The sequence below is a fragment of the Camellia sinensis genome, chromosome 4, assembly GCF_055761805.1.
Source record: "Camellia sinensis isolate YWXY chromosome 4, ASM5576180v1, whole genome shotgun sequence".
NCBI classification, from domain to species: domain Eukaryota; kingdom Viridiplantae; phylum Streptophyta; class Magnoliopsida; order Ericales; family Theaceae; genus Camellia; species Camellia sinensis.
In genome coordinates this window covers 204170738-204182814 of record NC_138964.1, presented here as the reverse complement: position 1 = coordinate 204182814, position 12077 = coordinate 204170738, and positions in this window count along the sequence as shown.

Below are 12077 nucleotides of genomic sequence, written 5' to 3'. Positions count from 1 at the left end.
TGCAAAGTAAGGGATATACTAATGGTCAGATTAGTAATCAAAATTATGAAAGACCATCGCCTATACCTCAGTCATGGTATGAGCCTCTTTCGAGGTCTATGGTAAATCAAAATGCCTCATTACCTAATATCGAAGCCATACAAATTGGTGGATCTGAGCCAATACCAGAAAATGACATGAGAATATTTCCAAATCCCATGTTTGAAGCCATACCTGGCATAAGGGGGTTCACTAATCTTTTGTTCGAATTCACACACGGCGGATTGGAAGGGTTTCCTGCGACTGAGAAAGAAACAACACCTGTTTCTCCTATTGTAGCCCCTTTCGCAGGTCCTTACAAAAGACAGGCTCAGAGAGGTCAACCATACTCTCAACAACAGCCAGTCCCAAATATACCTCCCTATGGGCCAAGAGGACCTCAAGCGCAAGGGTTTCCACTAAATCCTGTGTTTGTTTCTCCAGTGGTAGTCCAACAGGCACACAATATGGTTCCTAGGGACCAAATCGCTGATATTGTCAGAGAAATGTGTGGACCTATGGCCTGGGGGGTTCAAACTCTTGTGTATAGGAAGCCGTACCTAAAATGGGTGGATAGGTTGCACAAATACCCAAAGGGGTTTAGACTACCAGACTTTGTTCTTTTTTATGGGAATAGAAACCAGTCAACAGTAGAACACATTGCTAGGTTTGCAGCCCAGTGTGATGAATTTACCAATAATGATTACATGAAGCTAAGACTTTTTTCAAATTCTCTAACTGGGGCAGCTTTTGTATGGTATATTAACCTTACACCTGACTCTATCCAAACTTGGCAGCAAATGGAGAAGGCATATCATGCCCAATTTTTCCAAATAGAGCCAGAAGTTTCCATGACAGACTTGGCAAGATTGAGTCAAAGGTCTGATGAGAAAGCTGTTCAATTTATTACCAGATTCAAAAGAGCACAAAACAAGTGTAGGGTCATTCTACTAAGCCTGAATTTGTGAGATTAGCTCAAAATGGTTTAGAGTTTAGGCTTCGAAAGAAGTTCGACTCAACTGAGTTTCGAGACTTAGTGGAATTAACCTATAATGTGTCTAGATATGACTCATTACTTGAGGAAGAATAAGATCGAAGTAATGTATTATACAAGACCTATTATAGGGACCCTAATTACGAGATTGATGCAGAGATCGTAGGGAAAGAGCCTATAACCTGTGAGGCATTCATTCATAAGGACACTACAATAGACCAACAGTTTAAAAAGAAAGACCTTCATAGGAAATACTCTTTTGATTTATCAAAGGCAGATGACATTTTTGATCATTTGCTTGCAGCAAATTTCCTAAAGTTACCAAAGGGAGTTAAAATTCCTTTTCCAGAAGAACTTAAAGGGAAAATGTATTGTAAATGACACAATTCTTGGTCTCATTCAACTAAAAATTATATTATTTTTCGGGACAGGATCCAAGAACATATTCGAAAAGAGAGTTTAAAGTTCCCAGGCAAAGTAGAGAAAGCTATGGGGATTAACTCTAACCCACTCCCAAAGATTGGGGAAGCTACAACCAATGTTGGTATACCTGACTTCCAAAATCTATCATTGAAGAAATTGGAGGAGGTTAATATGCCGATGCATGTTGCCAGCCAAACTACTTCCAAAAAAGATATCAGAAGTTCACCAGCAGATGGACAAAGCTTTTCGAACCAAAAAGAGGACTCTAGTGAGGAGGCACTGGATGATGACTCTTTAGAGGCAGCTGTCATGCAAAGGATGTGTCCCAGATGTAGGTTAAGTTACAAATGGTTGAAAGGTCTCCCAATAGATGGAAAACAGTATTACAAGGATGTGTAGAGACGCCCTAAACCAACCAATACCTATAATAAGAGGCCATATCCAACTGGTCCCAGACAACAGTCATCTTTGGTTGGACCATCAGTCGCTAGGGTACATCCCAAGGATAGGAGACCTCTGCATGAGTTTAGACCACCCAACTACTACAGAATGGAAGACAATTATCCTGAGAGGAGGCCTGAAGTGGGCTCAAGTTATGGAATCAGAGCCAAAGATTGGCCTCCAAGATCAGCCTCAAACAAGATGCAAGGTAACCAACCTGACAAAAGGCCCGAATTAGGCTTAAGACAGGGGATCAGGGCCAAGCAGTGGCCTCCATAGGCAGCTTTGAAGCTGGCCTCTGTAGACACCTCATTTTTAACCGACCTTAAGACTCAGACGTCATCGATTGAGCACTCGGTGATGGTGCATGTTGTGCTCGTTCTAAGGTTTCAGAGTTTTGGCTGAGAGCCTTGCCTTCGGGCCTCTGAACTCTTTGTGCTTTGACTCAGTTTGTGGACTAAGTCTTGTTTTCCCTTCCCGGAGGGAGGGAGTGGTCTTGTAGACCATCTCTCTGTGGTCGTAGACTATTTTTCATGGTCGTAGGCCACTTTTTTCATTTGGAGACTAGTCTCCGGTTTTTGGAGCTTTTGGCCGCGCGCCTTGTCTCAAGACCGCTTAACATTCTCCGTTTGGTGTTATTTTTGAACCACACCTTGTTGCCTCTGCCTAGAGGAACACTGTGGTCCGAGAGACCACTTTTGTGGTTGCATACCACTTTTGATGCTCATCAGCTAGTTTTCGGGGCTTTTGACCGCGTGTTTCGCCTCCCGATTTCTCGTCTTGCATTCGCTTTGGTTTGTTTTTGGTACAAACCTTGCTTTCCTTGTTTGGAAGGTGGTACAAGGGTGGGAGACCAGTATTTCTCCTGGCCGACCACTTTTCCTTTTTCCAGCTAGTTTTCTTGTTAGATAACTGGCTTTCTTGGTCTTTGGACCATCTTTTCTGGTCGACCACCACACCACCACCTTGCATTTAGTGTGTTGACCTCTCCCACCTATGGCCCAGCATTTTTTGCTCTGGTTGACCACCTAAAGTGGTCGGCCAACCACTTTTACTAGTAGGCCGATCACTTCAAGTGGTCGGCTGCTTTTTGGCACCTTTTTGGAGATATTTTGGGACAACTGGTACAGTTGGAGAGCATTTGAGCCATCCTCCATACACGTGTATGGAGGGATGACATTCAAGCTTAGCTTCTCCAAGAAGCTTTGGCTTTCCTTTTCTATAAGAGGGAGGCTCCTCCTCCCTCCTCCAGGTTCAGAAAATCTGAGGGAAGAGAGTTACATATAGCTTTGTTTCTATATCACTCTTGTTCTTCATTTTTGTGTTCAAAAGTATAGATTTGTCTTACTTTAACACACAAACACATTTCTTGGAGAAGAGAGGGCATATTGTTATATTAAGTGTGCCTGTGTGTGATGCATGTCTTCCAATCCCCATTTCTTTCTCCCTTTTACTTAACCGCTTACGATGGTTAGTTTTAGGGCATATTTCATTTAGCATACCTTATGCTTGCATGTCTACATCCATTCATCTGTATTGCATGCACCGGGCTCGGCGCATCATACTAACTGCATTGTATTTCAATTTCAATTTGAATACATGTACCAAGTTGCATCTCACATGACATTCTTAGGATAGCCGAGCCTATCTTAATTGCATTTTTGCATGTGTTGCATTAGCCATTTTAACATGAACTAGGATCATGCATTGATTTCTAACTAGTTTCTTGTTTTGGCTTGGAGTACACTGTGAGTGTTTACACTTTAACATACTGCATGTGTGTTAATGTTACCATGAAAGCATACTTACCATGAGGCTATTTGCTTATGTGATTAACTGCCTGAATGCCTGTGGGTGAAGGTTGGATTACTTGAATTGGGACAATTCATTGAAATCTACATTTTAGCCTACTTACGAGTAGCAAACTTCAAACCATTTTCCAAACAAACGGATATGCGATGCTTTGTTCCAAATTAGGCGATCTAGTCTATACTTATGTGTTGTGTGCATCACATAGTAATTCTAGCTAATTAACCAGAATAAGAGCACATGTGTTTTCAAAAACAAGATATCATGCTTAGTACAGGCTGATCTTTGATCGGGCGAGCGAGGGTGCTCATTAAATGACCTTCCCTAATCGTACCCAAGTTCCCGAGCCGAGGCAACTTTGGTGATGACGGACACGTAGCCTTAGGCACGAGTCAGGGATTCCTAAATTTTCCAAAAATAAAATATTTAGGTGGCGACTCTGTATTTGGCAAAACAGTCCATGTTTGGCACTTCTTTACAAAAATCAATTTTCCAAAATGATTTGCCGGATTTGGACTCTTTGGTGATTTATCAATCTCACATCGCACATTGTGAGATCAGATTAAGAACCGTGACATTTGAGTCCGAACTGTAGCAATGAAGCCCAAGGACGCGCCTACAGCCTCGAAAATAGAAAGAGCTAGTTCAGCAACTGAATTAGTGAGTTCATGGGTACTTGGGATTCCAGATTGGTTTGTCATGCAGAACAAGCCTAAGGAAATGCCTGCCCAGAGGAGTGTTTTTGGGGACCATGGTAGAATGATTAAACCTCCCTTGGTGGCTCCAAATAATTGGGTATTACTCAAACACCCCAAAATAAAGAAACTAGATATGGTTCCTGTAATCTCCAGATCTTAGAGGAGAAAGATCCAGCAGAGGTATACTCAGTACCAAAAGGATTTGAAGGAAAGTGAGGAAAGTTCTTCATTGTCCCAGTCAAAAGACTAGACATAAGGAAAATAAAGTCCAAAATTGGCCCCTCAGAACAAAAGAGTTGTCAACAGGGAGCAGTTGGCTAAGGTTCACACTGAATTGAAAGCCAAGGAAAGATCCACCTTAACAGGTCTTGAAAAGGCCTTGATGGAAAGCGACACTGAAACAGAAAGAGAAGTAGAAGTAGACCAAAGTAAAAAAATGGCTGAAGATGAGATGTTTGAAGCCTTCATGGCTGAACAGACCTTTTTGGCAGAAAAACCAGCAGGAGTAGAACATTTAAAGGAAGTCACTAGTACTGAAGTACCAGAGTGCAGCATGGAAGATGCTTCCAAAGTAACTGAGCAAGTTAATTTGGAAAAGCAACAAGTGAAGCCACTAGTTCAGTTTGGCTCATTCCATCCAGTATCAGTAAACATGGTACATATAATGCCACAAGAGTTCCAGGCTGGAGATGGAAACCAAGAAGGTTAGAAGACTCACTCTATTCTAGTTTCTAGCGAAAATTCACAGGTTAGTATGGTTCAAGATGAGTCTAAAGTGGCCACGCTAATGGAAACTGAAGATGAGAGTGAGAAAGTGAGTATTAATCTCTCATATCCTTTTGAGTATCCTACAACATCTATGACACAGCATGTGAAGCCCTTGTATATCAAGGCTTTTTTTGATAGGATACAAATGAACAGGGTGTTGGTGGAAAATGGGGCAGCAGTGAACCTGCTTTCGAAGTCCTTTTTGAAGAAGCTGGGAAAAAAAAACCCCAGATTAATCCCAACCAGCACAACCATTGCTAGCTTCGCTGGGGATAAGCAGATAGCTCAGGGTATCTTACCCATCAACCTAAGTGTGGGAACTAGAGATTGCACGACGACATTCTTTGTTATAGATAGTAATGCCAAGTATAATGCTTTACTTGGCAGAGATTGAATACACACCAACAAATGTGTGCCTTCCTATCTACAGCAGAAGATAATGATGGCCTTATGCAATGGAAAGACAGATGAGATCAACGCAGACCCTCAACCTTTTATCACTTGTGCTGACTTTGCAAAGGCCAAGTTGCATACTGAGGGAGTGACACCACTCAGTATATTGAGAAAACCTGATGGTTCAACCGAAGTGACGACTGATGAAGAAGTAGCACACCTGAAGCACATAGTGCAGGAGAGTGCTGATGGAGAATTTGTCATCAAAGATGATAATGATGTGTGGTTGAAGGCAAGATGATGAAACCCAAGAAACCAGACCCTTGGCTTTGGTTAAGTTTTCGATATTGGACATAAAGTCAATAGTTCAGAAGGTTCAGAAATAAGAAAGAGAAGCCATGGTGGTTGGCTGTAATCAAGAACAATAAAAGGCTAGGCCTTTGATTCTTGATAAGTACTGTGCATTAGACATAGAAACAAAAGTCCAAGAAATACAGAAGGAAGAAGCCTTATGGACAGACTTTGTCTATGAGGAAAAATGCAAAGATGTTGAACCAAAGAAAGTAGGAGCAGAACAAAACCAAGAAGTTACTTCGAAGGCAGGACAAATCAAAAGAGAAGCATTGGTGAGTGCTCAAGTACAAGATCCCTTGGAAGAAGTTAATTTAAGGGGAAGTTCTGCGCAACAACCCATTTATATTAGTGCTTGGTTAAGTCCTTGTGATAGAAGCCAGGTATTGGTTGTCTTAAAACAATATAAGGATTGCTTTGTTTGGTCTTATAATGAGTTGTCTGGACTGGACAGATCATTAGTGGAACATAGGCTCCCTATGAAGCCTAATTTCAAGTCATACAAGCAAAAACCAAGAAAAATGAGTCCTGAGATGGTTCAGAAGGTCAATGAAGAAATTTTTAGGCTCCTTAAGGCAGGCTTTATTAGAACAGCTAGATATATTGAATGGTTGTCCAATATTGTGCTTGTAGTTAAAAAGAATGGTAAAATGAGGGTATGTATCGATTTTAGAAACTTGAACTTAGCAACTCCAAAAGATGAGTACCACATGCCTATAGTAGACTTATTGGTGAATAGTTCAGCGAGGCACAAGATTTTGTTTATGATGGATGGGTATTCTGGTTACAACCAAATTTGCATTGTAGAGGAGGATGTCCATAAGACAACATTCAGATGTCCAGGGAACATTGGCACCTTCGAATGGGTCAAAATGTCATTTGGTCTAAAGAATGTTGGGGCTACATATCAAAGGGTAATGAATACTATCTTTCATGATCTCATTGGAGGATATTTAGAGTGTTACATTAATGACATTATAGTAAAATCCCAATTCATGGAGGAACACTTGATTCACTTGGAAGCAGCTTTCGAAAGAATGAGAAAATTCAAGTTGAAGCTTAATCCTCCCAAATTTGCTTTTGGTGTATCAGCTGGAAACTTCTTGGGCCATGTAGTACACAAGAAGGGAATACAGATTAATCAGAATAAAGCCAAAGCCATCATTGAGGCCAAGCCTCCAGCAAGTAAGAAAGAAGTACAAAAGTTCCTTGGTCAGGTTAATTTTCTTTGAAGATTTATTTCTAACACTGCAGGGAAAACTAAAGTATTTTCTTCTTTATTAAAGCTGAAAGATGAGGAGGATTTTATGTGGACAGCAGAGCATTAAATTGATTTCGAAGGAATTAAAGCCTACTTGGCCAAGCCTCCAGTGCTGATGCCACCAAAGAGTGATAAGCCCTTGAAATTGTACATTGCTGCAGCAGAAGATTCATTGGGAGTTTTCTTAGCCCAGGGCAATGAAGAAGGCAACGAGTAAGCAGTTTATTACCTTAGTAGGTTTTTAAATTCTTGTGAATGTAAATATTCAGTTGTAGAAAAGCTGTGCCTTGCATTGTATTTTGCTGCAATGAAATTAAGATACTATCTTTTGCTTATAGTTGTCTTGGTAATTGTAACAACAGATTTGATTAAGTATATGTTAACTAGACCTATGTTGGGAGGAAGAATTGGCAAATGGATACTAGCTATATTAGAATTTTATCTAGAATATGTCCCTCAAAAGGCAGTAAAAGAACAAGTTTTAGCTAATTTTTTGGCAGATCATCTATGTCAGATAGAAAGCCAAGAGATAATAGATCTTGGTATGGTTAATATTGAGCCATGACAAATGTGGTTTGATGGCTCAAAAGCCAATGGTTTGACTGGAATTGTTGTGGTGATTAAGTCACCATAGGGGGTAGAAACCACACATGGTTTCAGAGTTGATGAAATTACTTGTTCCAATAGTTAAGCTGAATATGAAGCTTTAATAATGAGACTGGAAATGCTTATTGGATTACAAGCTTATGTAGTTGATATATTTGGAGATTCTCAATTGGTGGTCAACCAAGTGAAAGGAATTTTCATATGTCGAAGTGCAAGCATGTTGCCATACTATGTTGTTGCATTACATTTGCTTTCTCAGTTTCAGATAGCAAATGTGACTTATATCCCAAGGCTCATGAATAGCAAAGCCAATGATGTAGCTTAGAAAGTTTTGAATTTTAGAAGAAATGATGACACTCAAATGAACATAAATCAAGCAACATATCAAAAATTAATACCACCTTTAGCTAAAAGGAATGTGGTGTTAAAAGTCAATCATAATGACTTACAAGATCAAGATTGGAGGCATCCAATAATGCAGTACCTAATTGGCTCATCTTCGAAAGCCAGAAAAAAGATCAAATTACAATCTATATAATACCTAGTGTATGGTAATGCTCTTTACAAAAAGGGAGCAGATGGGTTGTTATTGGAATGTCTAGGGCCAAAGGAGGCATTGACAACTATGACTGAAGTTCATGAAGGCATCTGTGGTGCCTATCAGCCTAGTGTGAAGATGAAATGGCTGTTTCGAAGGCATTTTTACTATTAGCACACCATCCTTAAAGATTGTATAGAATATGCTAGAGATGCCAAAAGCATGACATGATAAGACATGCACCAATAATTGATTTGCATGCAATTGTGAAACCCTGGCCATTTAGAGGTTGGGCTATGGATATGATAGGGAAAATACATCCACCATTTTCGAAGCACTATTGTTTCATCTTAGTAGCCACAAACTACTTCACTAAATGGGTCGAAGCTAAACTATATAAGGTTGTAGACCAAACTGAAGTTATTGGATTTATTAAAGATCTGATTCACATGTTTGGCATCCCACAGACCATAACTGTGGATAATGGGACTGTGTTTGATGGAAAGATGGTAAAGTCTTTCATGGCAGAGTTTGAATTAGTGCTGTTAATTCTACTCCTTATTATGCACAAGCAAATGGTCAGACAAAATCATCTAATAAGTCTTTGAAAAAAGGAATACAGAGAGTTGTGGAAGACAATTCTAGGGATTGGCATAACTTGCTGTTGGATGTGTTGTGGGCTTATAGGACTTCTCCAAGGTCAAGTACAGGAGTTTCTCCTTATGCATTAGTATATGGGCATGATGCAGTGTTACCTGTAGAGATTAACATTAAGTCCTTAAGGGTGAGATGCCAGGACCAGTTAGCTCCTGAGCAGTACCATCAAAGTATGTTCTTGGAATTATAAAATGTGGATGAAGCTAGAATTTTGGCATTAAATAACATTTTCTTTCAAAAGAAGAAAACAGCCAAAAACTATAATAGGAAAGTCAAGCACATTAGCTTTGATAAAGGTGATTTGGTATGGAAGACAATACTTCTAATAGGAATTAAAAGCCATAAGTTTGGCAAATGGACCATATCAAGTTCATAGAGTCTTGCCTGAGGGAGCATACCATTTGAGGAATTTGAATGAGTATATACACCCTAAGAAAATTAATGGCAGGTACTTGAAACTTTTTTATCCAACTGTATGGAAAACACAAGGAGTGTAGAAAATGCTAAAACAGAGAAGTATGAAAACATTCAAATAGTAAATAAAGATTCCATTTTATAAGGAGTTAAGTACATGCAGTCATAGATTGGCCCAAAAGTCAGTACAATGTTTCAGTTGTTCCCTTATAAATGATTCTCTACTCCTAAGGGATGGGAACAACTGAATGGCTGTAGCCATGTCTTACTTTTGATCAGCCAGCCCTTGGTTGGTGATTTGCAGCTTTGTAGAAGTTCGATCCAAAGCCAAGTTAACTGTTGATAACTCTTCCTCTAATTGAGGTTTCTTCTCCAAAAGCTGGGTTCGAAATTGAGAAGTAGAAGATGTTGTCCTTTCAATTCAGACACCTCAGCATGTATATGAGAAATAAATTCCTTGTCTTGTGATAGCTTCTCCTTTGCAACTTTGACAATATGGCAAATGTTGACATAAAAATCTATGGTAGTTGCTGTCTGGGACAAATGACTTGAAATAGCCATGTTGGATTACTTAAGGATCTTGCAGCACTGGAGGAAACCATTCTTGATAATAGGTTTTTGTAAGGCTTTGAATGGAATCCTTGAAAATGATGTTTGTAATTCCAAACAGGTGTCCAAGTCTAGTGAAAATAAAGAAGCCCTACTGGTGGTGTAAGAGCTCTAAAAAATTTTCAAGAAAGAGTCAGCAATAACCAATGGCTCAGCTTCATTACTGGTTGATGGAATGGTAAAAGGTATGTCAAAAAGGCTAGCCAACCTAGCTTCGAAAATGTCCATCTCTTCCACTGACATTGCTGGCGCAAAAAGGGCTCTAGTGGAAGGAAGAGATGGCTGCATAGGGATAAGAGAGGAGGATGAAGTGTCCTTAGCAGTTTCCATAGTCCTGGCCACCAGTAAGTCAAGAAAAGAAGGACTGAAGCTAGATAGTGATGGTGGACAAAGAATTGGTGAGCTACTAGTATCTTCTCTAGAAGTATCAGCTATCACTGAAGATGAAATGATAACTGGGATCTCTTTAGGTGGGGAAAGAGCAGCCAAGATTGTAAGATGAGCAAATTGGGCTGAGGTAAAGGTTAGATGAGGAAGATATGGAGTTAAGTCAAAGGATAAGGATATAGGAATACCCTGCCTCAAAAAATGTATGGAGAATGTAGAGCAGGGGAGTGGAAATATTGTTTGGATGGGCTCTACATTTAAGGGCATGTTAGGGTCGACCTTTTTCTTCCTTTTTAAGGCTGCCTCTAATGGTTTTTTAACCTCAGATAAGATTGAGGAAACCTTTGTCGAAGGAGAAGGTGGAATAACTGTTGTTGTAAATCAGAAAGTAAGAAGCAATGGTATGTTTTATTACTAAAACTTTGGGAAAAAGAATTATCAAAACAAAAACAAAAATTGAAGGAAATTACCAGCCTCGAAAGTAGTGGTGATGGTTGGAGAACTACGAAGAGCATAGTGTTCAGCAGTTTGTTGCCTCCTTGCAGTTTCTCTTTGAAGTTCATCCGTAACACCCTTTGAAAAACCACCAATTCTTTGGATTACTCTTTCTCGACTGCCTTGGCAGCCACTTAATGAGCAGGGTCATCATTGAAATCCAAGGGGGAGATTGTTATTTTTTTCTTCCTCTCAAGTGGTGGTTCTTCAGATATTTCCTCCTTTTCAAGTACTTCCTCATCTTCAAGACTAAGCACAAGTTTTCTCTTCTTTTGCTATTGTTGTTTGTCCTTAGGAATGTTTAGGGCTTGAGCCATTTGAGGAGAATCTACTTGTGAAGCTCCTGCATGAAAAAGAAAGCCATAAATAAAGAAGTTAAACATTATAAAGAGAAGAGAAAAGAAAGATAAGGAATACATACTTTTCTTCGAAGCAGCCTTAGTAACTCTAGGAGAAGAAGGAGAGGTAGAATGAACTCTCTTTGTGTCAGCAGGAGCAAAAACTGGGATGGCAGGAGCTATACAATGAGTGATAAGCCTAGTCCCCTTAGGTTGGGTCTAAGAAGGCAAGTCCAGCCCCACTAGCAGGTCTTTGGGAGGTATTGCCAGGAGCACCTCCATATTTGCTGACCACCAGTTTTGATACCTCTTTAGTGCAGTGCCTTGTGGGATGAAGGGAATGAACTGAAATTTGATTGAGTCCTGAATGAGTTTAGAGGTTGCCTCCTCGAGCTTGGGTCTTTGTACCTTTAGCTCTCTGGTGGTAAGATTGGGATTGGGTTGACTGCAGAGAGGAATAGGGATCCCATGGGTAAGCCCAAATTGCTTCGCAAATTGAGCAGGGTAGTAGGTTTCTGCTATGCACTTGTAAGCTCTAGGATTTAAAGTGCCAATAAAAAGCTCTCTGGGAGTCAAAATAGAAGCCCACATATCCTTGTGCTGAGGCTGGGAACAGTTTCTATTAGCCAAGAAAGTCCTCAACCAGGCTGGGCCAATATTGGTTTCAAAGGGACAGAAGAACGTGTGAGAAGAAGGGGAAGCTGTGAGTTGATGAAAGAAAGTAAAATAGAAGGCAAAAGTGAAAGGATAAAGTGAAAGTCTGGCATGTTTTATTCCATAAGATGTAGGGTTTGATAGCAAAAATCTCAAACACCTAGAATGTAAAGTAGTGAAATAAGCAAACAGCCAAAGCTGTAATATCCAGAGTGGCCCTTGA